General features: G+C 35.7%; 1 protein-coding gene and 1 pseudogene across 2 annotated transcripts in view; both read right to left on the reverse strand.

Annotated features, from left to right (window-relative positions):
• Lsamp (limbic system associated membrane protein) overlaps positions 1-27,887 on the reverse strand; it is a 2,156,433-nt gene that overhangs the window by 1,974,878 nt on the left and 153,668 nt on the right. The gene's annotated exons all lie outside the window — the stretch shown is intronic.
• LOC147830466 (ubiquitin carboxyl-terminal hydrolase CYLD pseudogene) overlaps positions 1-27,887 on the reverse strand; it is a 156,780-nt pseudogene that overhangs the window by 35,763 nt on the left and 93,130 nt on the right. The window contains exon 2 of the transcript XR_015450399.1: positions 1-27,887. This exon is cut by the window's left edge and continues 35,763 nt beyond it; it is cut by the window's right edge and continues 46,597 nt beyond it. The product of XR_015450399.1 is annotated as a ubiquitin carboxyl-terminal hydrolase CYLD pseudogene (transcript).

A 27,887-nucleotide genomic window follows, 5' to 3' on the forward strand; every position in this document is an offset into this window, starting at 1 on the left:
CTCAAGGCCCCTGTGACTTGAGCCACATTTTATAACCCAAGGGTCTCTTGTGCAAGAGATTTCTTTGGACTGAACACCCATTTTTGTTTGCCTCATTCCTCGAAAGGCTAAAAAAATGAAGAATAACAAAATTAAAATTTCTTATATTATACCTCTGGCATATTTTATTTGGTTCCCTCAAGGGAAGGGGCCAATATGCATTCTACTAAAACCATGTTTGAGGCATATTTCCCCGGAATACGTACAACAATTTGAAATGTTATATGAAATCATTATTCAAGAGGTGTTATAAATGCATTTTGAAATTAGTATATTACAGAAGCCACCTGAATGATCTTTTTATCAGTTCAATCATGATTCTCTTCATAGGTGAATACTAAATAAACAAAACCCAGCACTAAAATCTGTTACGTCTGCACACTGGAAATGGTGACTTCAGTATTGTAAAAGAGGTAAAATTCAGACTAAACTGAAGGGTTTATCTTAAATTTAGCATCAATCTTCCAACAGAAACCTACATTATTAACAAGCTTTTTTTCTTTTGTCATTTTTTGGTGGTGAAACAACATAATTAATGAAAAATAAATGTTTATATTTTACTTTTTTCCACTGGAGTATATGAGAAGTCCTGAGATCTTTGAGTTATGAAAACAAAATCTAACAGAAGACAGTCACTGTAACCTGTTACAGCCCCAATAAATGATCATATGACATAGCAATTGTAAGAGAAGACTAATTTTAAAACTCCATTCAAGAATATACTTACAAAGCCTGTGGTATCATGTTAATGACCAATACTTGTTCCATATAATGCAGACGTAAGCAGGAATGCCATTTTATTTCATCCATGCTCAGGCAGAAGAACATTCCCAAAGGATATACCGGGGTACCCTCTAGTGCAGAAGAGATGTTTGTTCACATCTATTTACAACATGCTCTTAAATCCATTACATCTTCTATAAATTAATAACCTCAGAAGACAAATTACAAACTCAGTATATAACAGTTAAGCTTTCTTTTAGTAGGTTCTTTTTTCATTATATTTTTCTCACACATAATAATTACATTCACCTTGGACAACTGGTACATATACATATCACATTCTGATCATTTTTATTCCTTCTTGTTCCCTCTGGTCTTCCCTCTCTTTCCTTCCCCAGGTCCACTTCCCACTTCCACCAAGTTTGCCTCCCTTCCCTGTTTCCTTATCATTTATCCCTCTTTATTTTACTCTTCATTTATAGTTTGGGGTTTTCATATAAGAGAAACCATATGATATTTAGCTTTTTCTTTCTTTTTCTCACCTAGCATTATTAATGGCTCAACTATCCATTTTCCTATGAATGACTCAACTGTGTTTCTTTGGGGCTGAGAAGTACTCCATTATGTAGACATACCACACTGAAGTCCTTGTATTTGCCTATGCCTTCAAAAGTTTTATTTATCACCCAATATATTCAGTGTTTCTGTTTTTATGCCTAAGTCTTTAATCCATTTTTATTTGAGTTTAGTGTAAGTTGTGAGATATGGGTCTACATTCATTCTTCTTCATGTAGATAACCAATTAATTTAAGCTTGATTGTCAACTTGATTGGCTTCAGGGACACCTAGAAGATTAGTAAAACATACTTCTGGATGTGTCTGGGTGTGTGATGGGGGCATGGCCTGGGGATTATATTTGGTCTCTGGCTCCATTCTCTCTGGTAATCTTCCCTGTACTCTGTTTCCCAGATACCAGGCAGGGAGCAGCCTTGCTCCACCATGCTATTCCACCATATTTCTGCCTTGGGGCCAGTTGACCATGGACTGAAACCTCTCAAATTGTGCACAAAAATAAATCTGTCATTCTTTAAGCTGTGTCAAGTATTTTGTCCCCAAAGTAGGCAAGTTGATCAATACACAATGGTCATCACCATCTAAGTGTATGTGTGTGGTGGTATGTAACAGTGAAAGAGGAAAGGAAGGATGCATGAGAATAGGCTAAAACATTAAAAAAAAGTCTTTCAGCCTCTGATCCCTGTTTTGATATAGCAGGTAAGGTGAGGAGATCATGATTACACATTATATTTATGTAGTTAAAAGATTCAGACAATTATGATTAATTTCTGACCATATCACAATTTCCTTAACAATCTAATAAAATGCATCTGAACAAGTCTTTAGTAATTAAGTTTTAGATGTTGCACTTATATTTTTAACTCTGAGTCTTACTAGTTGTGAAACTTTGGCCATATTTCTTTATTATTTCTATGTCTTGGCTTCTCATTTGTAAAATGAAAGTACTGTTTCATGTTAGATTTTTACAGAATACAACAGAACAATGCCTAGCACAGAGTCTGCACACTATGGATATTGTTCTTATTTTAATATTACAAAATCTTTATTCTGTCATGAGAAAAGAAAAATGCTAAGGTTCCTTTCAAAATCTCCCATCTCTAAAATCTAAATCTTTCATTCAACACCTCCATCATGAGCTCAGTATTCAAAATCCTCCCAACCAGCAGTCTTTGATGAGCTGTGGGAACCACAGTTTAACTCAAGCTCTGACTCCTCCTACTCACAGCATTTTTTCTTTCTACTCCTTGAAAGGCCACACTAGCCTTATAATTGCTCAATTCAGACTCTGGGAAGTTTCCCTGGACTCTTTCTTCTCTATCCCCAGTTGAAATATTTAACAAAACCAAGCTATCTTGCTGGATTCTAAATATCTCTTTGTGTCCATTCCACCTTTTCTGCTTCCATAGTATTAAGTGAGCAATTTTGTAACTTGAAGTTAAGTCTTTTCCCTTCGACTGGTCTTTAGCAGGGCTACAAGCCCCTTCTATGTGTTTGACAGGGGCGTGTATAGGGAAAGGAGTTAACTGCACAGGGATAGCAGGTGGGAAGGATGGAAATGGTTAGAACTCTTTTGTATTGTGACTGCAGATATAGCTGGCATGACTATATGCATTTGTCAAAAAGAGCCCCTCAAAAGAGTGACTTTTACTATAGGTAAAATTTTAAGGGCAGAAGAGAACAAAAAAAGAAGGGGCTTAAGTCCACTTACTTCCCAATACTTACAAAAAAAAAAAAAAGAGTAACATTTATTTTGGTGGAGCAGACAAAGTCCATCACCTACATTCTGCTCACTTCTGGTGCATCCCATACAGGTCTCTCCCCACTTCCCTTTTAGGGAGCAGTTGAACCAGTGTTCACTCTATTGCCTTGGTGCATTATTCCTCTGTCGTAGAGTTTTCGTGACTGTCCATTCTGTTCACCTCTGCTTCCCTTTATCTTTTGCTAGTTAACTAACATGTCCATTGGATCTGAGGTAAATATCACATTCTCAAGGATGCCATGTAAAGAAATCACAAGGAAGACAGGACATGGCAAAAGGATTTAGCACTACTAGAGTAGAAAGAAGAAAAATGAACTTGGAGGGGGGTTACAGAAATGAGGGAGCAGATAAATTTCTTTCTATAGAATACATATCAATTTTCAATCTTATTAGAACCTTTTTATTGTACTGGCTTTCTTGTGACCTTTATCAGTTCCAATGGTATTTTTTCAATTTTTCTTCATAGTATATATTACAGACTCTAATAATGTAAATAATCCTTGTAATTTTTTAATGGCCTAACAACACCTAGATTGCAAGACCTGTACTGGCAGAGAGCATAACTATTATCTCTCGATTATGTTCTCTCAGTTTGTACCACAGACCTTAGTTAAATATATAAGACATAATAGAAAGAATGAATAGTGAAGGATATTCCAAAAATGAATGCAAAGCCCATAGTATTCAATGACTTCCCTTGACCTTTTTCAGCTTCTCACTTTGAGCCCAATGCTTAGTGATCTAAAGCCTCCAAACTTTTACTTTGTTTTAACCCTCTGCCTGGCACTTCCTTTAGTCTTTACTGTAGGGTGAAAAATTCACTTTTCCCTGCAGGAGATATCCACATCATCATGCCTAAATCCTATAAATGTTATCTTCTATGGCAGAAAGTAGGAAACAAAGTAAGCAAGGAAGGAAGAATAAAAAGGGTGGGGCTTTTTTCAGATATAAATTAAAGAGTTGAATGAGGAAATTAATCTGGTTTATCTATGTGGTGCCTAAATGCAATTATTTATATCTTTATAAGAGAGAGGAAGCGAGAACTTTCACACATACAGAGAGGAGAGGCCACCTGAAGAGGGATTTATAGACTGGAATGATGAGGTCATAAATTAAGGATCACTCACATCCAGGCCAGGTGGAAGAGCTAAGGTAGCACTCTCTCTGAGAGGTCTCAAAGCAGTATGTCCCTGCTGACTCCTTGATTTCAGCAAAACCAGTTAATGATACTGGTTTCGGATTTCCAGCCTCCAGAATGGGAGAGAAGAAATTTCTGTTGGTTTAGACCCTCTCCTTTGTGATTAATGGTAACCAAGGGGAACTAATGAAAGCCTCAATCCATTTTTCCCTAGAACTTTCTGATTTTAGCTAACAATTTCAAGTTCCATACAATTGTTAATTAATTAATGGCTAAACTTTACTTTTAATTTGATTGGATTGGCAAATTTCTAGCAAATTAGGAAAGCACACTTGTGAGTTTGTCTCTGAGGGTGTTTCTAGACAGGTGGAACAGCAAACAGTAAGTAGATCCCCCCTGAACACAGGCACCATCCAGTAGAATGGGAGCCAGACTGGAGGAGAGCAGGAAGGAGGAAGGAGGAAGTTCACCAGCACATGCAGTCACTTTTGCTTTCTTTGCTTCCCAGTGCAAGAGCTGAGCTGCTTTCCTCCACCACGCCCTTCTGCCATGATAATTCCACTTCACACAGACTTAAAAGCAGTGGAGCCAGCCAACAACGGACAAAAATTCCTCAAACAAGGATCAAAAATAAACCTTCTGTTTTTTAAGTTGTTCTTCTCAGGAATTTTTTCACAGTGACAGAAAGCTGACTAAAACAACTGTAATTTCTATTTATTTCCACAGTACCCCATTTTAGAGCATCTATGATAGAATTTGAAATTGTCCGTTTGTTTTCTTTCTTTGCGGTCTGGGAGTCTCTTGAGTTTAGCAGCTCTGTGCTATCTCTATGTCTCTAGTGTTCAGAAATTCCCAGCATACAGAAAGAAATTCTGTAGATGCTGATACAGCTTTTACAAAGAGAGCAAGTGTCTAGAAAATGTTATTATACCCAAAGCTATTTTTGAAAGAAGAAAACAGTATTAGAAGATGAATTTATTTGATTCAAGAAACAATTCAGTATAATAGAAAGAACATGGTTTCTAAAACTAGGCAGATCTGAGTTTTAATCCTGACTCTGAGATTGCATAATCTTGAGAATTTAGTCAATCTTTCTAAATATCAGATCCCCCAAATTTAAAATGAATCTGATAACCTTTTATTGTTGTCTAATTACAAATATTGCCTGAAATAATCTTTGAAGGATTTGGGAAAATGCATGTGTCTAATAATTTATTTCTTAATAATTCCATTAATTTATATATTTCCTCTTAATTCTTGTTAGCTGTTTAAATTAATCTTGCTCAGATGTCAGGTTTTAAAAGAAACAACTCTAAATTAAATTAGTGATCTTTTGATTTTCCACTCTCTACCACCATTTCATGCCTTAGTCCAGAAATCGCCAACCGTTTTGGCACCAAGGAATGGTTTTGTGGAAGACCAGTTTTCCATGGGCCAGTGAAGTTGTGGGTGGTAGTTTAGGATTATTCAGGAATGCATAATCTAGATCTCTCACATGAGCAGTTCACAGTAAGGTTCATGATCCTTTGAGAATCTAATGCTGCTGTTGACCTGACAGGAGGCAGGGGTTGTGATGCTAGCCAGTAATGGGCAGGAGCTGTAAATACAAAAGGATTTTGCTTGCACAGCCTGAAAATGCTCACCTCCTGCTGTGCAGCCTGGCTCTAAATAGGCCACCCATGGGGACTGGGGACCCCAACCTTACTTACTTCATGGCTCATATTTAATGTGAGTTGAAATGTGTAAATATGTATACACTCTATATATGAGTTGTTTTTGCCTCCTCTATTAGATGTAATTTCCACAAGGGCAAACACTTATCTCCCCCTATTCATTCCTATACCGTCAGATCCCAGAGGAAAACCCGATATACTCATTGATCAGTTCATATGTTTGAATGAACAGTGGATTTTTCTCAGCTAGTGGTTCATAGAGCCTCTGTACTTCCCTGTGGAGAGTCAACTTATTAACTTGAAAGTTTCTAATTGAAAGCTGCCATTGTGTTATTGTAGAACAAAGCCCAGAAGTGAACAATGGAAACACAGAATTTATTCTACAAAAGTAAAATAAATGAAAACAGTGAGTATTATGAAGTTAGGGAAAAAAGTCATGAGTATCTCCCCTCATGCATAATATTAATTATGGGCCTCGTGAATACTGGAGTATCTTGAAGTATACTTGTGCAAATTTCACATTACTGTAACCTTTGGTAAATGTACAGGTGTCAGATGACATAGGTCACAATTATTTCAAACCTATGATCATCTGTATAATAAAAATTCATTTTGCCTTTTAACTAAACGTGTTACATATTTTTTGAAATCCTCTCATTTTGCCCTCTTCCTATTCCAAAAAAAAATTAGAAATACACATTATACTGTTGCTACAAACTCAGCTAAAATTGTGTTTTATGCTTAAATCATTTCAGTCCTTTGGAAACCTCCTAGAGATTTTCTTAACAACCATTACCCCCATAATTCCTAAATATGTCACATGAGGCATTTTTCAGGCAATAGCTAAAACTTTAGGAACCAGGATATTCTAAGTTAGTGGAGATGTAATTATTCTTGGCTAAATTCTAGAAATTTAAGTTACAATGCATTTGTTTTTCCTAACAAATTTTGATATCATTTTTCCTTTATTACTGTGATTTGTTCTCAGAAGCTTTCTGTTTTATGCAGAGAAAAATACTAGCTAAATATCCTGATGATTCTGGAAAAAATAGTTTATACTCTTTCCAGCTTTCTTAAGTCCCTCCTCCAAACCAGAGGAAAAAGAAGATAAGTGGATTGGATTTTTTGTTAATGTATAAACTATGTCATGTTTAAGACAGTAAGTTAAAAGAGGAGGAAAGAAAAGGAAGATTACTGGAGAATGTTGCACTCAGAGGACCAAGTGGGAAGTAGCATCATCTTGTAGACAGTGTGGGACTTGGAGGTACACAGAATTGGATTTTAATTCTGGTTGTGCTGATCACTAATTAGGTGACTGTAGGCATTTGATTCTCTGAGAATCAGACATCACCTTGGAAGCACTGAACTAGCATCTCAGGAAGGCTCTCAGCAAAATGTTGGTTCCCACTTCCCAGCTAGTTCTTCTTTTGGAGTATTTCTTGCCTACTGTAATTTCTGGAATCCATTTTCCCTCTCCCCTCTACCCCACCTCCCACAGACAATAATCTTCAGTAACTTTAAAGTTATATCTTAATTTTTTTCTCTGAAATATGGGTCTCACATCGACTAGTCTTTATGAATTCCAGTGACCAACATCCTCAGGCAACCTTAGCAGGGCCCCCATGATAGTGCTGTGAAGATCTAGGTTTCCAATTCCTGCCTTGGTAATTCTAAGGGTATGTCTGCCCTCTTACCTGTCCTCCTTCCTTCCTGTTAGCTCCCCTTTTCTCACTGTTCCTTTAGTCACAGTTTATCTCTTCTCCAGTCTTATAGGAAGCATCTTGGGATTACATACTTCACAGCCTCAGATAAATACTACTTGTACTCAGCAATTTTTTCTGTGCCCTGTTATACACAAATCACTGATCCAAGCATAAGAAACACTGAGGTGAACAAAACTGATCAAGATCCAGCCTTTGAGAAACTTTGCTTATATTTCAGTTGCAACAGATAAACAAATACAGAACTATAAACATACTGGCAAGTACCTGCATAAGAGAGTTCTATGAAGGATAGAAAATGCGGGGCTTTGCTAGTTTAGATTGGGCTGCCTGTAAAGTGTCTTTAGGAGGGGCCGTGGCTGAAGGGAGGAAGCACTCTGCAAGTGTCTAGAGAAGAGCATATGGGGACAAGGCATGGTCTTTTCCATCCCACTGTCCCTCATTCTAGAACTCACTGCTTTCTCAGTCTCCTACACAGTCTATCTCACCAACAATGGCTAATGCTTCAATTGCCTTTCTCTATACGCAGCCTTCTGAGATCTTCATGAGAAACATCACAAAGCTGGAGGGATTGGACTTAGTTCTAATTATTACCAAGAGAGCCTGGAAAGACTAACAAGTCCGGTGCAGAGTAAGATTTCAACATATTTTTGTTGAATGAATTCTGTAGAATTCAAAGCCTGAACATACTTTTTCCCAAAATACATGTTATTAAATATATTTTCTAAAACTCAAGGAGCATTTGCCAAAGATTTAAATCCCCAAGATTCCCCTTTAATGCTACTTTTTTTCTACCATAGAAGAGAAGCATCTTTATACCCTTTAAAGAAGAAAGAAAATTCTGAGAGATTGTTTTCCAAAATGAGCAAATATTATCGAAAATTATTCAAGTTAAGTTTTGAATAAAATCCCCTGAGTTTCCTGTAAAAACCTCTGCTGAATAAGTTCACAATTCTGAGAGTCCCATTTTTAGTATAATCTTCTCTTGGGTTACTTGGTAATTTGGCACTCTGGAATTGGAAGGTATGAAGATTAAAGGAAAACGTCCTAATTTAGGATTTAAAGAAAAAAATAATCTCAAAATTTTATTCTTTATTACAAGTTGTTTGAGGGAAAACACTTCTCTGTACTTCTGACAGTGATATCCGTTTGGGACCATGGAACAGTTCAGGAGAATCAGCTGCAGGATTATCCAAACCGCCTCCAAAAGAACAGGGCGCCAACACTTCCCTCAGCAAAGTGCTTTCAAATTATTCAGAAAAAGGACAGGATCTCTGTATACCAAAGTGATATGGGAGGGGACAAAATCCATAAGAAGTAATAGTTTTAAGTCTCTCATCCTCATTAAGGTCCTCCGTGGTAAAATCTGATGTTTCTTTTCTTCCTGTGATTTTTCTTTCTCTGTTTCTTTTTTTTTTTCTTTCTGGAGGGGGCAGTTAACGGAGTGGGACGGACTCCCATATAATATTTGCATCTGTAGTGAAACATGGGTAAATTTTATAGGGTGAGATGAAACTTTTGTTGGTAGGTTACATGTTGGAAATTGCTTTCCTGGCACCACAGGAGAGGGAACGAGGCATTCCAGTATATGATGCTGTGTCGCTGTGTCCTCACTTGGGCTGAAGACTTTGGTCCTTAGTGTTTCAGAGAGAAGCTAAGCAAGGAGGAATCCAGAGGCACTTTGACTTTTCCTTCATCTTTAACACACCCTGTCACAGACACTGAAAATATGATAAAGGCATTCATTTTCACAGAGGTATACCTTATGTGTCTGTAGTAGACCTCTGTGTGTTCACCCATCCATTATTACACAGTAAGAATTTTTTACGTGTTTATGCAAGAACTGTCCTAAGCACTAAAACTAAAGAGCTGAATGCAAATGTATGGTTACTCTTAAGAACCTGTGACCTAAACAGAACATAGACTTGCAGAAGATGGAAACACAATGATGTTAAGTTTCAGCATAGATACCTCAACATGATGCTGAGAGAGCACAGAGAAACAAGTAATTTCTTTGGAAGATACTGCATAGTTTCTCGGGGAAATAATGATGGATTCAGATCCATAAATTCTGGTTTAGATATGCAATGAGACTGTGTGATCACGTGGTTAAAATATTAGAATGTGCCTCCCATATTGGCCTAACCCATATCATTGGCCTTCTGCTTCGGTTTCCTGGAGAACTAAAAACATGGCTGGACTCCAGCTGAAATGTAGGTTTCCCTGATACTGTCCCTCATCCCACTGTCCTATTTTCAGCTCCTGGTTGGCTTCTTCTATAAAAATAGTAACTGCCTGTGAAATTTGTGTGAAAATATTCACATTGTCCAGTTGTCATCAACAGGACTTCAAGTATTTTGAGAATATGACCAGTGTCCCATGGCTCATTAGGCAGGCAGGCTTTTCCTAGACACACATACATTTTGTTGGATTAAAGGCATACACTCTTGCTGAAACTTGGTGTAAGTCCAGCATCCCTTTTATATGTTGTATATATTGATTGGCAAATAGCTGAATACATACTCTGACCTTAACCTTGAGAAACATCCTCATATTCTATTTAGGTCCTCATCCCAGTGATGGCGAACCTTTTAGAGACCAAGTACCCAAATTGCTACCCCAAACCCACTTCTTTATTGCAAAGTGCTAACACTGCAATTAAACCTGAATGCTCTGTTGCTAGAGCAATGCTGGGGCGACTTGGCTCCTGTGCTAACAGAAAAGGCTCTGCATGCCTGCTGTGGCATACATGCCACAGGTTCACCACCACTGCCCTGTTCTATCCCATATACTCTCAGTTCCTTCCTTTTTTTCTGTTCTAGCTTCAATTTTCAGCTTCATTTGCACATGATGCAAAAATAACACCTAGAATATCATGAACACATCACCATACTATATTCAGTAAATGGTATTTATAGCAGGAACTCCATACATAGTATATAGACAACGGGCTTAGGTAGACCACAGGCTTAGAGAACAATAGAGGTCCACATACAGTGTGCCTTTTCTAAGGCTTCACATATAGTAGAACTCAAAACCAGCTCTCCAACTTGTATCTTCTAACTCAAAATTGTCTGTTGCTCAATGACAGTTGTCAAACATTATTGGCCAGAAAGGGCCTGGCTTATCTTTCCCAGGCTGTGGAGTTGGGTTCAACTTGTTCAATTTTTAGCCCTAAAAAAAGCCCAAAAACTTAACTACAGAAAATAACATAGCAATCAAGACTAAATTTAACACAAAAGCGAAAAGCCTAACGTGTTCAGAGACTAGAAAAAAAAGCAAGAATTTAGAAGTGAGGAGTATAGCACATGTAGAGGAATAGCACCAAACAGTGAATATTTGAAGCAGCTATGAAAGGTCACCTAACACTCCCACTGAATACTGTACTAGAACACTTCCAAAGAAATATATATATATATATATATATATATATATATTAGATTATATAAGTGTATATGCTATATGATATTACATATATATGAGATGGAATAATAGATTTTCTACTTGTTACCCATGAGCAAAGTGGTCAGGAAAACAAAGCAAAAAATATATACGTACTAAAATTTTTCTTTTTGGTACCAGGGATTGAACTCAGGCCCTTGTGCTTGCACAGCAGGAGGCGAAACCACTGAGCTAAATCCCTGGCCCTCGTACTAAAATTTTTATATGAACATAAGATGACAGAATCTAATGACTGCTTTGAATTATTTGAATTTGAATCTGCAGAGAGAATAAGCAGCATTTCATATGTAGGAAACCATATGGACAAAGATTATTTTTCAATGGTTAAATGAATGCTATACACACACACATACACACATGCACGTATACACATACATACACACATACAGGTGTTTGTTTCAATTTGGGATAATATCCACTAACTCATAAATAATCATTACCAAATTTGAGAATTTAGCCTCTATGGGAAGCTTAAAAACATGTTTTTTAAATGATATAGCTTTTGCTTATTACAGTCATTACTATCAAAAAAGAGATAGTATATTGAATATGCTCAAGTATGTGTAAATGTACATATATTACCTAGCAGGGATCCACTTTTAGTCAGTATTTTCTCAGAATGACATTTCTCAGGAAGGAAGCAGGTCTTAGTTTAGCTAACGAAATTACTATCCTTCAGAGGAGAACTTTAGACAGGACACTCATTAATGAATTGGCTAATAGCAGTTCTTTGTTTACTAGTCACAGCATACACACACTTACATACAGTAGGAAGCAAAACTGCAAACAGAAGCCTTGGGAAGCGGGTGTAAGGAGAAGAGACTGTGGTTTAAAAGAAAAAAGCAGACAAAGAGAAATAGTTATGATAAAGTTATAGCAAAAAAAAAAACCTAAGAGGCTCTATATAATACAACAGGATTTTGTCCATACAGCACAAAAGGAGAGCAATTCAAAGAGAAGAAAACCTTTTTTCTTGTAATCATGAATGCCATTTATGGCTGCTTTGATTCATTTCATGGTCTTAAGGACAATTATTTGGTTTTCATTACTAAAGGTTTTCCTTAAGACAAAAGACTTCAGCGTAAAGAATACATTTATTTCCTAGCAGCAGTATGCATTAATTTGGAGTGTGCTTTGTTCTATTAGGTGTAATTTCAAATTACTTCCAATATACTGTAATGCCATTTTTGCAATTGGTAATGTAAGTTTCCATTCATTTTTTGCTACTTTGCCAAATAAACACAGCAAAGTTATTTCTTGGTCATGTATAATGATAGCACTATTTGGGAAAAATAATTAATGATACCATAGCTACTATTTAATTATACTGGGTCTGCTAGGCTTATTAAAATTAAGTTACTTTCTTTTCTCACAATTCATTTTGTAGTTCTGTCATTAATCCCATCAACTCACTTCAGGTTCTTTGGTAGGTATTTTTCAACATTTGTCTTCTCTGTTTCTGCATACCCCATAAAGAAAGCATGTGACCACAATGGATTATCGAATTTTCAAGGGTTGGGGATGGGGATGGAAGAAGTAATGGGAAGTATGTGCTCTGACTTGGGCTATTTGCATTAACTTCTCATACTAATACTGAGAGTGGTAGCTTCTAGAATGATACAAGTTACTACATTAGAAAAGAGCAAAACTAGCAATATAGCCTCTGTCTGGACTTAGGCAGTTGTTCTCTCAGATGTACTCCCTCCCTTGCTTGCATTTAAATCATTTTGAAATACTTACTGAGTTGAACAGCAAAGTTTTCTTGAACCAACACAAAACCCAGAGCATAAAACACATTTGAAGTGTTAATATCAAGTCTCACTCTCCATCTAGTCTTATTCAGATATATTCCTGAGGATCATTGGAGTTTTCTAAGATTTGAAGTTAAAAGAGGTCTCTATATTGCTTCAAATCTTTTAGGAATTATGCAACACTAGGCAAGTGTACATATTCACCATGCCAGGTTGTAATCAGTTCACCCAGATCATATATATGTATTTTGAATTGAGCATTTTTTCTTTTTATTAATAAATGTTTTCAGTAAATAATGATTTCATTCATTGTGGGGAGTTAGTACTTGCACATAACACATCTTAATTCCTTGCTTTTTATAACTCACATTGATCAAAGAATGACTCAATGCTGTTAAGTTTGGATTGGGATATCTTAGTCATCAATTCCAGTTTGTTTTGAAAACCAGACAGCAACTGAATGCCGGGCGCACACTTAGTATCAAACACTGTAGAAATACAGATTATTATATAAACATAACATTCAATACATATTTCAATAATGAAGTCACTAAATGTATGTAATTTATCACAAGACTATAGATTCAACTCCTTGTTCTAACAGAGAAAGGACTGCTTCAGGATGAGCTTATGCAAGAAAGAAAATATTAGAGAAGAATCATACTAAAACTAACTCTGAAAAGGCAACCTGTGTATTTGTGTGTTGAAGGATGAGGCAGAAGTCTCGTAATACAAACAATTTTGTGTTCCTGCTGGGAACTATCACAGGAAAGCCTTGTGATAGAAATATTGGTAAATGGTGATGCTAAATTTATAGCAAATGTATAAGTGAAATATTCCTTTGTGTTTTCTGCTGTTTCTCTGAGACAAGACTGAAGAGCACTGTGACTTTATACACACAGAGGATTTCCTGAAAATGATTTATCTTTCTAATTTCTACTTAAATAAGATTCACTATCAAACTTTGCAAGTAATTCTGATGCAGGAGTGCTAGTTTTAACGAGTCTGTTTCAAGTTTATTTCAAGGTTCTATGGACCTAAACTATAAGAGATCTGTTATCAAAGTTCTTTCTAATTCATATGAGCTCTCTGGCAGGTTATTGCCAAATATTACTCCAGTTCACTCACTGTAGCTCTTCTTTTATCTGCATATAACTTTAAGTTCTTTTTTTTTTTTTTGCAATAAAACTTTATCTTCCCAGGAAACTCAAAAAGATTTGTATAGATATGAGGCAAAGAACTTGAGATTTTAGTCATTTATTTTAGAATTGCTATCTCTCTATTCATAAAGCTACCCCTGACTTTTTAACAGGTATAAAAATATGGCTCTACCTTGAATAGAATGAAAAAACAATAAGTAGTTATTGAATAATTAAATGAAGAAATGATTGAATTGAAAAATTGAAACATTTTAACAGAAAACTGTTAGCATTTTTTTTCCTTTTTAGTTTGCTAAGTCCCTTGTGTGAGAACTCTCTTCATAGTATTTATTTCAAATGTGCAAAATTCAATTTATACTACAGAGTAGTGCTTTTTCAAAAAGCATTCTCCAAAGACCATATTCTTCAAGACAGTAATAGCTTTGTGGGAAAAAAAATTCCTAGTTAAATTTAGGAAACTGTACAGAATGTGTTTCTATAGCCCTCTTTAACTTAAAAGGCATGAGAATTTCTGTAGTAAAAAAAGAAATTATTTAATTTTGTTTAATGCTAAATTTCTCAAAAACATCTTACTACCAAACCCTATGAATATCTCCTGGTATATATTCACTCATAGAATGTTGTTTAGGAAAGAATTCTATAGGGGATTCCCTCCCATTTTAAGCACAGAACTTTCCTTAATAAATGCATCTTGGGCAGGGGATTTAGCTCAGTGGTGCTGAGCCTGCCTCATAAGCTCAAGGTCCTGAGTTAGATACCCAGCACAGGAAAAAAAAAAATGCAGCTTAAACTGATTACATTGAGAATGCTTTAAAAATGTATTTAAGAAAATGTCTACTTTATAAATGCCATTACTTTCTTGTATCAGGACATCAGTAGGAAACGTCTAATGATTTCATAGAAAAAGTAGTAGATGACATGTGAAGTACTAAAATAATAAGTGGAGAGGTTGAGGATGGTAATTATACTCAGTAGGCCATATTCATTCCTTGATTTCACGATTGTCTGACAGACTCAACGTGTTTATTCAAGATTACCTGTGGTAGGTATTATGAGTTTTTTTATTTTTAATTACATTATTTGTACAATTTGGATATACATAATGATCATATTCATCATATGAAATTTGTACCTGCACATGATATATCTTTTTTTTCATTGTTTATTGGTACATTTTAGGTATACAATATGACATTCATCATTGGGAATTTATACCTTTACATGATATATCCTGGTTCTTATTTTAACCTATCTCCCTCCCCTTCACTAAACCCTTCTTCCCCTCCTTAACTACAAAAGCTTTGCTTCTATTTTATCTTTTCTCATTTTTTCTTTTTTTTTCATTCTTTCTCCTTATCCCCTCTCTAGTGGCCATTCCCATTTGAACTTATTCTTCCTATTTCACATTATCTATTATATATTTTGGTCCTTTTTTTACACTTTCAATTTCTTACACCAGAGAAACAATGTGATATTTACACATGCATTTCCAATTTATTTCACTTAAGAGTATAGTCTCTAGGTACCTCCATTTAGCTGTAAATGTCTAAAGTTTATCCTTCTTTTTGGCTGAGTAGTACTCCATTATATATTAAAACACCACATCTTTCTTATCCATTCATCGGTTGATGGGTATTTGGGTTGTTTCCAAGATTTAGCTATTTAAAACTGTTGTGCTTTATCCCTCTGGTTTGATGCATTTAATTCTTTTGGGAAGATACCAAGAAGGGGATAGGTGGGTCAAATGAAACCTCTTCTCTAGTTTTTGTAAGAATCTCCACACTGATTTCCACAATGGTTGCATGAGTCTACACTTCCACCAACAGTGCAGAAGGGTTTCTTTATCCCCATAGCCCCACCAGCATTTGTCATTGGTTGATTTCTTGATAATAGCCAGTCTTTCTGGAGTGACACCATTGTTTAAATTTGCATCTATCATTGTGATTTTTATATTTATTTATGAACACTGTGAACATAGTAGCCAACTGCCTGAGGTAGTGGGTTGGCTAACTATGGCCCATAGGGTAAATCTGGGCTATCAGTTTTGTAAAGTTTTATTGGGAGTTTATGTATATATGGCTTATCACTCCTTTTGTACTACAGTGTTAAAACTGAACAGTTGTTACAGAGACATGCTGGTATATAAAATCAAGAGTAGTTTCTATCTGGCCCTCAGTGGTAAAAGTTTACTGACATCTACCCTAGATAACTGTGTTAAATCATAAAATCTTTGCAACAAGTCATTGAAGAATGCACTAATCTACTTATCTCATAAATTAGGAAGTTAAACTTTACCCTAGGAGGGTGAGTGATTTGTCTTTGTTACTGAAGCAGGAAATAGTAAACATGAGGGGTTCAAATCCACTTGGACAACAATGAATTTCAGGAGCTTTCTTCTATACAGAAGGCATCCTAGTGGTACTGAACGCATCAAATATTTTAAGGGGAGAACTAAAACCTTTAAAAAATAACACTGTTATCTGATGGAGTAATCACATTCTATTTTATAAATTACTTCATCTTCCATTTACATGGATCTTACTAGCAAAATAATGGTGCTGTGTTCATGCTTGAATATCTGTCTCTCTATCAGAGCCACTGCTCTGGCTAAGTTGCCTCCTCTGCTTCCATGTCTATATCTCATCTTCCCTGGACTCTTCTTCATGCAGACTACATTTCAGAAATACTGCTTGTTACACAAAGATAAAGCATCCCTATTTTTGACATATGGTTCAATTTTTCATTCTTGTTAAAGATCTGAAAAACTACTTCTCTTTGATGGCCTTTTATTTAGCTTAGCATTTGATTTATTTGATTAAATATCTTGGTCTTTAGAGTATTACTTTCGTTGATTCATCTAAAAAGGGATATTTCACTATTTCATCTTTATAGATTTGGTGTGTTTCCATTTGTTTTTACTTCTATTTTTCAACATCGAAGGTAGAAAAAAGTGTTTTGAAACATAAGAAATATATTTTGGTCTCTGGAGAACATAAAAGATTTAGCTGTTTCTAGAATAGAACAAAGATGAGAATCAATACCAAGAGGTTCATAGAAACTTCCCAATTCTAATCAATTCATTTTAACAAAAATCTATTGAACACCTAAGTGCTATGGAGTTATATATGGAATGTAAAACAGTACCTGCTAAAGGAATCAGTGATGTTCCAGATAGGAGGCCCCTATGCACCAAGGAAACAAACAGGGATGACAGAAGCTTCTTCTGTGTAAATGCTGTGGGATATCAGTGGGTTACACACATGTTTATCTTGAAGCCAGAAGGTTTCTCACTGCTTTTCATTTAAATGCAGTATAATGGCAAATGGAAACTAACCAAAGCACCAGTCAGTACATAAGTGCCAAATAGAGATATTCCTACTTTAAACTTAAAACAACTTGATAGCCTGGCCACCAGGATAAGGAGTCTACATGTATTCCTTTCAAGTTAGTATCCATTCAAGCTAATATTATAGTGATATAATGCTACCAATACTTAGGAACAAACAGGCTTTAAAATATTTCAAAAACAAAAAAGGAACAGCTATGACTTACTCGTAAAGCTTCTTGGAGTCTACATGGAGTCTGAACTGCATGATACAGATAGTGACAAGGATATACAGATTTTACGATGAGAGTAGGAGGTGATATGATAAGGACTGTAGGTTAAAAAACTCATCTAAAACTAATGGTTCACCAAAGATAAAGACTAGAGGGGAAGAAAAAGAGCAGAGCAGATAAAAAAGAATGACTTCAGAAATGATGGCAGGTGTAATTCAAATGGAAGGTAATAGTGGGTGCGAGATTCACAATGGAGAGAAGGGTGGCCAATTTCTTGGGATTCACAACATGTGAATCACCCTGATGAAATTTGGAAACCTCCCATTGTGCAAGTCTTGGGCTTAAGGATTCCACCTGCCATTATGGAAATTTTTCCTCTCCCCTCACTTGTTCAGAGCAAAGTTATGTGAGGTGAATTGCAGCTTGATCTACAACACATGGACAAAGAGAAGACATCTATGATGGTGGCAACAACATCCAGGACTAGTGCTTAGCACTATCTCCTGAAAGAGTTCAATAAACTGCATGTTCCCACATTACCATCTCCATTATCTTCTCTATTCCTTTCAATTGAGTTTTCCTTGTTACCACTTGACTGAAAGAGCACTTTCCAAAGACAATGATCCATTTGCTAGGTTTGAATCACTTTCTTCCTCAGCACACACATTTCCTCCTAGTGTTCTCAGAGTTTCATTATCAATTTATTTCAATGATTTCCCTCATAACAGCTCTCTAAATATTATGTACTCTAGGATTAAATCCTCCATCTTCTTCTCTTTTCAATTTGATTCCCCAATTTGGATTACTTCATTCCATTTGATGCCTTTAACTACAACACGATATGCTTGTAAAAGTGAAAATTATATTTTCAGTTCTTTCTTTTCCTCTGACATTTCCTTGTGATTGTTTAATAGTTGCTTCATATTCAATATATCCAAAATGAAATTATCAATTTTTATTCCTTCTCCCCCAAGTTTAGTGTTTATGCCTTCCCATATAAGCTCTAAGAAAGCAGAGGCCTGGGTGAAGCTGCTTACTATTATTACCCAACACCTACAATATGGACTAGCATGTAGAAGGTACAAAACAAGTACTTGGTGAGTATACAGATTTCTATACAAAGAGATGTAACAGACAATTAGAAACACCCCTATACCTTATTGGTAAAGATACGGAGGAAGATTGGAGTGACACAAATTTCCCAAAGTCACAATTCCATCAGTGACGGTTTTTTTTTAATTAATTTTATTGGTACATTTTAGGTATACAATATAATGACATTCATCATTGGAAATTTGTACCTTTACATGATCTATCTTGGTTCTTATTTTTTCCCCATTCCTCTGCCCTCCCTTCAACCCTTCCACCTCTCCCTATTTACAAAGACTTTGTTTCCCTTATTTCATTTTGTCATATTAATTCCATTCCCTTCTTTCCCCAATCCCTCCCACTTTCCCTTTCCCTTTGGACCTTTTCTTCCTATTTCACAATATCTATTATACCTTTTTATCCTTATTTACACTTTCAGTTTCTCACACCGGAGAAACTATTCCGTATTTACATGTCTGTCTTATTTATTTCACTTAAGAGTATCACCTCAATGTACATGAACAACAGACTCACTGAAAGAGGAATTGGAGAAACAACTCCCTTCACAATAACATCCAAAAGAATGAAATACCTAGGAATCAACCTAGTGACAGTTTTGACTGAGCCACTCCTATCCTTCATCACACAGCTGGAGTTGCTATCAGTGGCACCTGTCTCCATACTTAAGTCTGTCAAAATTTCTCTGAGAGCCACAGGTTTTATTAAATGGCTAATCTGTTCCTATACTCAGTATTAGGTTCCTTACTACTCTTGAGTTTGGTCAACGTGCAGGAGAGAAATATTTGTGATTTCAGGAAGAACAAAAGGGTTCCTCTTCGCAGCAGATGCTGTTTTTCTTTCTTTCTTTCTTTCTTTCTTTCTTTCTTTCTTTCTTTCTTTCTTTCTTTCTTTCTTTCTTTTTTTTTTTTTTTGTACCATGGATTGAACCTAGGGCCTTGTGCCTGCAAGGCAGGTGGCAGAACCACTAAGCTAAATCCCCAGCCCAGATGCTGATTTTCTGACTGGTGAATATCTATATTTGGTCTCATTTTCAAGTGCATGCTTCAATGCACACGTTTTCATCAAGTCAGGACTCTTGCTACAAAATCCAAAGGAGTTCAAGTATTGTCTCCTCATTTTCCCTGTCACTCAGGTTATTCCATTAACCAGAGATCTTCAGTCAGGACAACTTTTGATCAGAAGACAGGCATACAAAGGCAAGAGGATTTCAAAGAACAAGAGTTCATGGTTCTGTGATGTTCATGGAACAGTGGTGGGGCAGAAATGCACATGGCCCAAGGGGCAGACCTCACTTGTAGCCTTCTCAGCAGACCTCTAGGCGGAAGGCCTTAGGTGCTCTCTACTACACAACCTCTCTTATTTTTCGCTGCAGCTGGCTGGCTGCTGATTCTGCTTGAAATAGCCAGTCCTTTTCCTTTGTTTGAAACCTAAAGCACCAATTGATTGATCAATAATCTCCAAACCATCCTCCACTGTCATGCACTGACTCACCAGCAATAAAGCTTGCCCACTCCTGAATTTGAAACTCAACTTATATATTTCATGCTACCTTGAAAACCAGGGTAGTTACTATTATCTTAATCCAATAACCAGATTCAAAAGGAAAAATTATGTGTTTAAAAATAAGTCATCTATCAATCTCATTTTTTCTAGTATTAAAATATATTCTTATGCATTAAGGTATATAGAGGTAAAAATTTTAGATACCCCACTTGAAGAACAGTCACTTGGTTGTAGGGGAACCTTTATAACTATCCTTTTTCCAAAAAGACATTGTGTTCCACTGTTTCTTATCAAACTTACTTTTGGTTTAAATCACAGCTTGCTTAAAGTTTTCCTGCACATCAGCCCCTTGCCTATTCTTTCTTTTGTCATGGAGGTACAGAGTGACATCCATCTCTCCCCTTCTTAAGTCTTGTTATTTTCTCCAACAGGCCTGGAATAGGGATGGCTATGGTGTTGGAACAGATCTCAGAACATGGCCATCTTCACTCATGGGATGGTGCTGGTATGATTGTATTTTATGGGGGAAAGAATCTTGTCTTGGGTTAGGTCCTAATTCAAACATTCAGTCAGCTTTACCAGAAGGTCTGCATTAGGACTTACAGATAATTTTCACTTTTTATGTATAGTTCACTTGACAACTTCATGAGAGCAAAACATTTTAGAAAAAAACAGTGTTTATAACTTTCTGAGTCTCTGACAATTACATTTCCTTAACACTCAACCCAGATTCCTAATAACAGCTTTTAATAATGGAACTTAGACTTTACCTCTAGTAAAAAAGTATACACATGCGACATATATCCGTACAAATACAAACATGGTTTTGCATACAATGTTATAGAGTTCACAGATCAATCCACTATAAGACCTGCCACCATCCTTACACAGCCATTTATTATGATACTTGGCACAACATACTGTTCTTAATTGTTTAAATTATTCCTGCTATAATCCTTTGAGCACTATGGGAGTAGGGAAGTGGTGGTGAATATTATGCATGCTGCAGTGAGCTGTTTTTATCATCGAAAGCTCTAAAAGGTTCGCCATCTCTAGAGCAGGGTATATTATTATCTCATTTATTTTTCTATCCCCAATAGCATAAACAGTGTCTGGCATATGCTAGACACTTCATAAATGTATATTCAAGGAGAGTATGACTCTGTCTTTAAACTGTTTCACATCCACATGGATGACACTAGCGAGGTGCCTCATTATCTACCTATGCATATTTAATCACACTCTATTTCAAAGATCTTACCTGTGAAGAGGATGTACAAGCCTCTTCTTATTTACTAGGAAGTTATGAGCACTGCATCTAAAAAAAATCTGTGAAAGGCCACTTTACAAATGTCAAGAGGAACAACTGTGTTGATGAAATAGTAACAATTTATATAATTTAGGTAAATACATATTTACTTGTCTCCGTGGGCATTTTAAGGAAGGGAAAAATAGGTGGGAGATTCCAGAATAATCACATTCCTCCAACAAAGCAAGAATAACATTATCATGAGGAAAAGTACCATATCCAATCTCTTTTCAAATAGCATTTCCTTCTACTTGTTCTCCAGATCTTGGGAAATCTACTTAATCCTCTCTGTAAAGGCTGAGTCAAATGAGAGAGACAAGAGTAAGGCTCTCATGTCACTAGAATCTGAGGGTAGCTCAGAACAAAGAAGGGCTTGCCATCCTGTGACTCCTTTTCTAAGTTTATGAAGATAAAACTGGATGTCATATTTCACACTTGTTGAGAAACTGCCAGTGCCAGAAAGCGTTTCCTTCATGCACAAGAGCTCACAGTAGGCACAGTGCACTTGCATGTTATATCACCTGCAATGAGACTAATTCCACGGCTAGGTGCTGGACAGTGGATTACTACAAAGATGATATCTGGGGCCTGAAACTTTTGAAACAAAGCCACACAGACCAAAGTTGGTGCCTTTCCTCCCCTCTTTTCACCCACATATGACTTTCCTAGCATTTTTGGAAAATGCTCAGGTTGCCAATTTTCTAATCTCAAGAAGGTGTATCCAGGAAATGTAAAGGGCTCAGAATGTACCTGTTCTCCGTGCCTACCAAAACACACCTGGAAGCACTAATTTTAGGTTCTCATCAGCTGTGACAGCAAATCTGTGGCATCACTTAATTCATAATCAGTGAAGGATAAGTGTGTTTATAGAGTATATGTTAGGAAGTGAAGAAGAATCTTTTATAGCTTTTCACTTGAGGGCCATGAAGGGCTGGGGTTTAGTTATCAGCGAAATAGTCTTAGGAATTCAGTTGCTCCAGGAGAAAACAAAATATCTCAGCAAATCCTGGAAGAAATAAACACCATCCTGGTATGTATCTAGAGGCTTCTATTGTAGACACAGAACAATTCTATAGTATTTTCTTTTATAAAATTATATAATCTAGAAATAGCTAGAGAAATACACTTGAATACATTTACATCATGGAAAATAAAGAGCCAAAAAAAATGCATTGAATTCTTTCTCATTTCCACTTATGTGAATTTAGATAAGTTACTTGGCGTCCCTGAGCTGTAATTGTCTCATCTTTTAAAATGATCAAATAACTAATTGAAGGATTATTTTACCTAGCACACAGTAGGCATACCAAGGCTATTATATTCAATTCTTTACCACCAAGGCTAGTAATGTGTTCCTTTAAACCAAAATCCATGTTTTGAGTTCACAACCCATGACTTTCAATAGTATATTTGACTTCCATAAATTCACAAACATTTCACATAATTTACATCTCAATGACTGGGTCTGTGGTGCACTGAATGTATTCAATACTGAACACTGCAATCAAGGCAAGGAATCTTACATACGTTAGCAAATGATTACCCTTCACTGTAGACCTATAATTCATCAATTTGTTTCTTATGGAATAATCAGAAAAGCACAAATGGAAGGAATGGAGGCTATAAGGACTCAAAACTCTCCTCAGATGCTTCATGCTGCCAGACACATTGTTAGTCTGTCTTCTATAGCTCAACAGTATGCATACTGAGGTCCATGGAACTGCCTCATACCTATACAGAGTTTGTGTCACCTCCTAGAAGCATCACAAAAATCCTTATATCAATCACACAAGTCACAGATTCATCAAAATTCTTCAATATGTCAGAACTTATAGTCTAAAAGTCTAGGAAAGACTTCATTTAGATATACATGTATTCCTCACTCTATAGAGCAAAGCACAAATAAAACATTTGGTGGAAGAAATACAAAGATTAATAGAATAATTTCATTCATTTAAAATAAATCTTTACATAGATTGTCCAGAGAAATCAGGGAAGAACCAAAATTTCCAGCATAATGTACAGTATTGACGTTAGAAATCTTGTTGATAGTCATAATATCTTGTCTTGATCTTAAAGCATTTTGTTATAGCCAGACAACGTCAGGAGCTGGAAAGTGAAGAATTCAAATTCATACCTTAGAGGAGAGATATGAAAAGAAATGTTTACCATAGGAATAATACTGAGCATAATTACTACTATAATTTTTCTTTTAAATGGTAAATATTATAATTTCTGTTGCCATCTTGCCTCTGAGTATGTTTATGTGTGTGTATTCAACTATTTCTATTTATCTTCCAGCAAATAAAGGTGACCCTGTCTATAAGTCAACTCAACTCACTGATCTCAAGCTCCTTTCAAGGCATCTCACTACAGATAATGGCAAAACTAAACAATGATATTTTTATCATGCACTGTGGCTAGGACAATCACGAGAAGCAGAACTGATCAATGACATGGACAGAGGAATGCAAACAGAAGTTTGCTCTAGACTTCTCTGAAGGCTTTTAGTTTTTCTAATGAAAAGGATGGGTCAGTGGCATAACCTCATTTCCTTGTCCCTACTCTTTTCTATCTTTAACATGAATATCATGCCTGCACTTGAGGCAACCATTTTGGGAATATGAAGCAATAGTCACCAGTAAAAGGCCAAAAGAATCACAGAAATACTGACTGGAATATTATTGAACTGATGATCAATGGCAAAGATGTCAACACTAATTATGAAAGAAAACTAAAATTCTATTTAAGGCCTTTCACAGATGTATTATTATAGCAAATTTATTACTACTCATACACAGTGATTTTGTTTCTTCTCCCTCGTTTCTATGTATACTCTCATATTTGTTTTTATTTTTACTAAAAGAGATAATTCTTGTAATCTGGATTAGTCAGAATTACACAAAATCATTTACTATGTTTTGATGGGCCTTCTTGTGATGGCCAAAAGAATTATTAGTGAGGAAAATGTATATTCTTCAGGGAATTCTAATTAGGGATGATCTTTTCAAATCCATGTATCAGTAGACAGTAGGGGGTAGTTAAACCTAGTGAGAATGATAAATTAAACTGAAATCCTACTCAGATTTCTTATTGAGCAGTTGCCAGCCACCATTGCTTCCATTTCCATGCCTGAATTGGCTGACAGAAACCAGCAATGATAGAATAGGGGTGACAAGAACAATGTGGATTACATATTAAAATGGCTGTGTCTTCCTCCTTGAGAGGGTGTAAGAAGAACCATGGGATTGAGCACAGTTCAAATTCTGCTGTTGAATGGATGACACATGGAACTCCTACCTTAGCATAAGCTGTGAGGGAATGGGGTATTAAGTACAGATTTTAAGGAGCACATAGCTTGTATGTTGCTAGCCTTCCTCAAAATAAGGGTAAAACAGAATAGGGAATCAATTGTCCAATGAAACAAACATACACTCAAATTTGGCACTGTTCATCCCTCAACTAAAATTGCTAAGAGGTATGGTGGAATACTTAATCTCAGTATTGAAATTTATTATAATGATTGTGTTTAAGTTCTCAGTGTAAAAGGGTTTGCAGCTTTTCTAATTCACAGACTCTCCTTCATTTAAAATCCAGTGATAAAAATGATAAAGGACAAACTATAAGAAATAAAATCACTGAATTAATTTTTAATGAAGTTTTATTTTAAAGAAAAAGATAAATATGTGATTCTATGTTTAACAGTACTATATAAAAACACAAAATAAAAGGGACACAGAAGAAAGAAAGCAATTAGATAGTAAGGAACAAACATGCTTTTGTGTATTATTTTTAAGAGAGTTAGAGAGTCTTAGAGTCTTTTAAGAGAGTTAAGAGTCTTAGCTCTATTATTTTTACAAAGCTCAAAAACAACTGAGGGAAACACAAAGTGAATCCCCTTAACTCACATCCACTCTGTTCCACAAATTGGCATCAACACTATGAGACTATCCAGAAAACAAATTAATGTATGGCTTTTTTGGTGGCAGAACAGGGAAATGAGCCACAGCTTACTACATACACATTTTTTGATACTTCGAACACAAATTGTACAGTTTAACATCATAACATCAGCATGTGCCGTCTCCATATCACATAGGGACTAGGAAAAATATATGGAAAAAGCAGACCTTAGGAGAAATTGTGTAGGAGAGAAAATAAGTACAGTTAATTTATAATTTTATATAGATCAGAAACATATTGTATAGGAAGGGAAAATATGCATTTTAAAAATGTACAGTAATGAGAAATAATAAAAGCATATTTCTTTTCTTAAATTTTATTGATACATTTTAGATATACAATATAATGATATTCATCACTGGAGATTTGTACCTTTACATAATATACCTTGATTCTTATTTTTTCCCCAATTCCCTGCCCTCCCTTCAACCCCTCCACCCCTCTATATTTACAAAGACTTTGTTTCCATTTTTTCATTTTCTCACATTAATTCCATTCCCTTCTTTCCTTTTCCCTACCCCTCCCTCTTCTCCTTCCCTTTAATAAAAGTATATTTCTTGTGAAATATTTAATAGCTGATAGACAAGAATATGGACCAGGAGGCAAAAGAACATTTTTAAAGTCAGATGAGAAAGTCTGATTAATTGCACAAGTCTTGGCTAGGCCATGTAATACCTAAGCAACAGGTTTTTAACATAAAATTCTATGCAAACAATGTTAATATATTTTATATACATTTTAGGAGCATTGAAATCATCAAATTCCTACAAGATTGTATGATCCAGAAAAAGTTAAGAACCTTATAGAAATTAGTATTCCATTATGTCATACTAACACTTGGCTATGAAGAAGGACAAATTTGAGACATTTGTGGGAAAATGGATGCATCTGAAAAATATAATGTTGAGTAAAATAAACCAGACACACAAACTTAAATACCATATGGAATCTCTCATTTGAGTGAGGCAAAAGTACAAAGAGATTAATAAAAGATGAATTGAAGGAGACAGGGACATGGATCTCTTATAAATGGGAAGGGTCCAAGAGAGTAAGAACAATGGTTAAGGGTGAAGGGAAGGGGCAATCAGTAGAATAGAGATATCCCACATATAGGAACATAATAACCCCAACTAATGCAAACATTATATGCCATAAATATGAGCTAAGATTAATAATATCAACAAAAATGGAAGTGGGTAAAGGGGAATTAGAGGAGGAGGGAGAGATGGGGGAGGGAAGGGGATTAAAAAATACAAATATTATTATGTACATGTACCCACTCCCCAAGATGATTGTAAATCACATGTACTGCAAGCATGTACTAATAAAAAAGAAAGAAATTAGCCCATTTGAGTCTTGGCTTTTCATCTTCATAAATATTAGTAACTATCCAACTTCAGAAATACTAGTAACTATCCAATTTTAATTGTTATGAGGTGTTAAAAATCCCACTGAGGAGAAAAATAACTTTGAAGAGTTAATATGCTATTTAAATATAAACTAGGCTTACTTTTTCTTATATTTCATATTACTTTGGGTATAGACATGGAGTTTCTATGAATTCATTGGTCACTAGAATTTACAATTTGGCGACCTTCTTGGGCTTGAATCAGATGAATAGGAGATTCTTAAGGCAACGGTTTAGTCGGGAAAGATTTTTTTTTTTATGAGAATATATCTTACTGTTCTAAGATGTGATTTTTAAAGGTTAATAACATTGTCTACCCAGCAGTCACAGAACAACTTAAAGGTATCTTTTATTTGGAGTAATATAGATTGCTGAACACTGCTTACATGGGATATGAGAAATTATAAGCCAAGAAACAAGATCCTGTTTTTCATGATGTTATATTGCAACACGGTACAGCTAATTAGTCTCACCAAAAGTCATGGCCAAAGGTGAATTCAGAGTCCTTCAGGCACCTCCATGGATATTGATGCACTGAAAATCTGATGAGCAAGCCTGTGTTTTTAGTTGCTATAATTTACTAACAATTGATAAGGGAAATATCTGACAAAACCCCTCATTAATAGATTGTGTTTTCTCTCTGAGACAAATTCCAAGAAATCTGCTGTAAACATCTCATTAATAGGAATAGAAGAAGGGAAGATAATTAGTTTGTGTCATCAATCAAGTTTTCAACTTCTATACCCCAGTCAATGTTCTCAACACTCTCAGTATTTAAAGCAAAGGAAACCAAAATAAGTTCAGTTTTTGAAACCTCACAAGTATCTGTTATAAATTAACTTACTTGAAACCAACCAACTTTGAGAATATGCCTTGGGCATCAGTAAGTTTTGTGCAAATCCTATTATAATTGACTGACAACACACCACCTCTTTAGAATTCCTAATTATGACTCTGTGAATGCATTGACATAAAATAGAAAAACATTTTGGAAGCCTTTTATCTAATAAGAAAGTGATATTGAAAGTAGCTAT

Source organism: Heterocephalus glaber, unplaced genomic scaffold (genome assembly GCF_053883595.1).
Source record: "Heterocephalus glaber isolate CG9 unplaced genomic scaffold, H.glaber_assembly_v1.0 deba00000122, whole genome shotgun sequence".
Classification (NCBI taxonomy): domain Eukaryota; kingdom Metazoa; phylum Chordata; class Mammalia; order Rodentia; family Bathyergidae; genus Heterocephalus; species Heterocephalus glaber.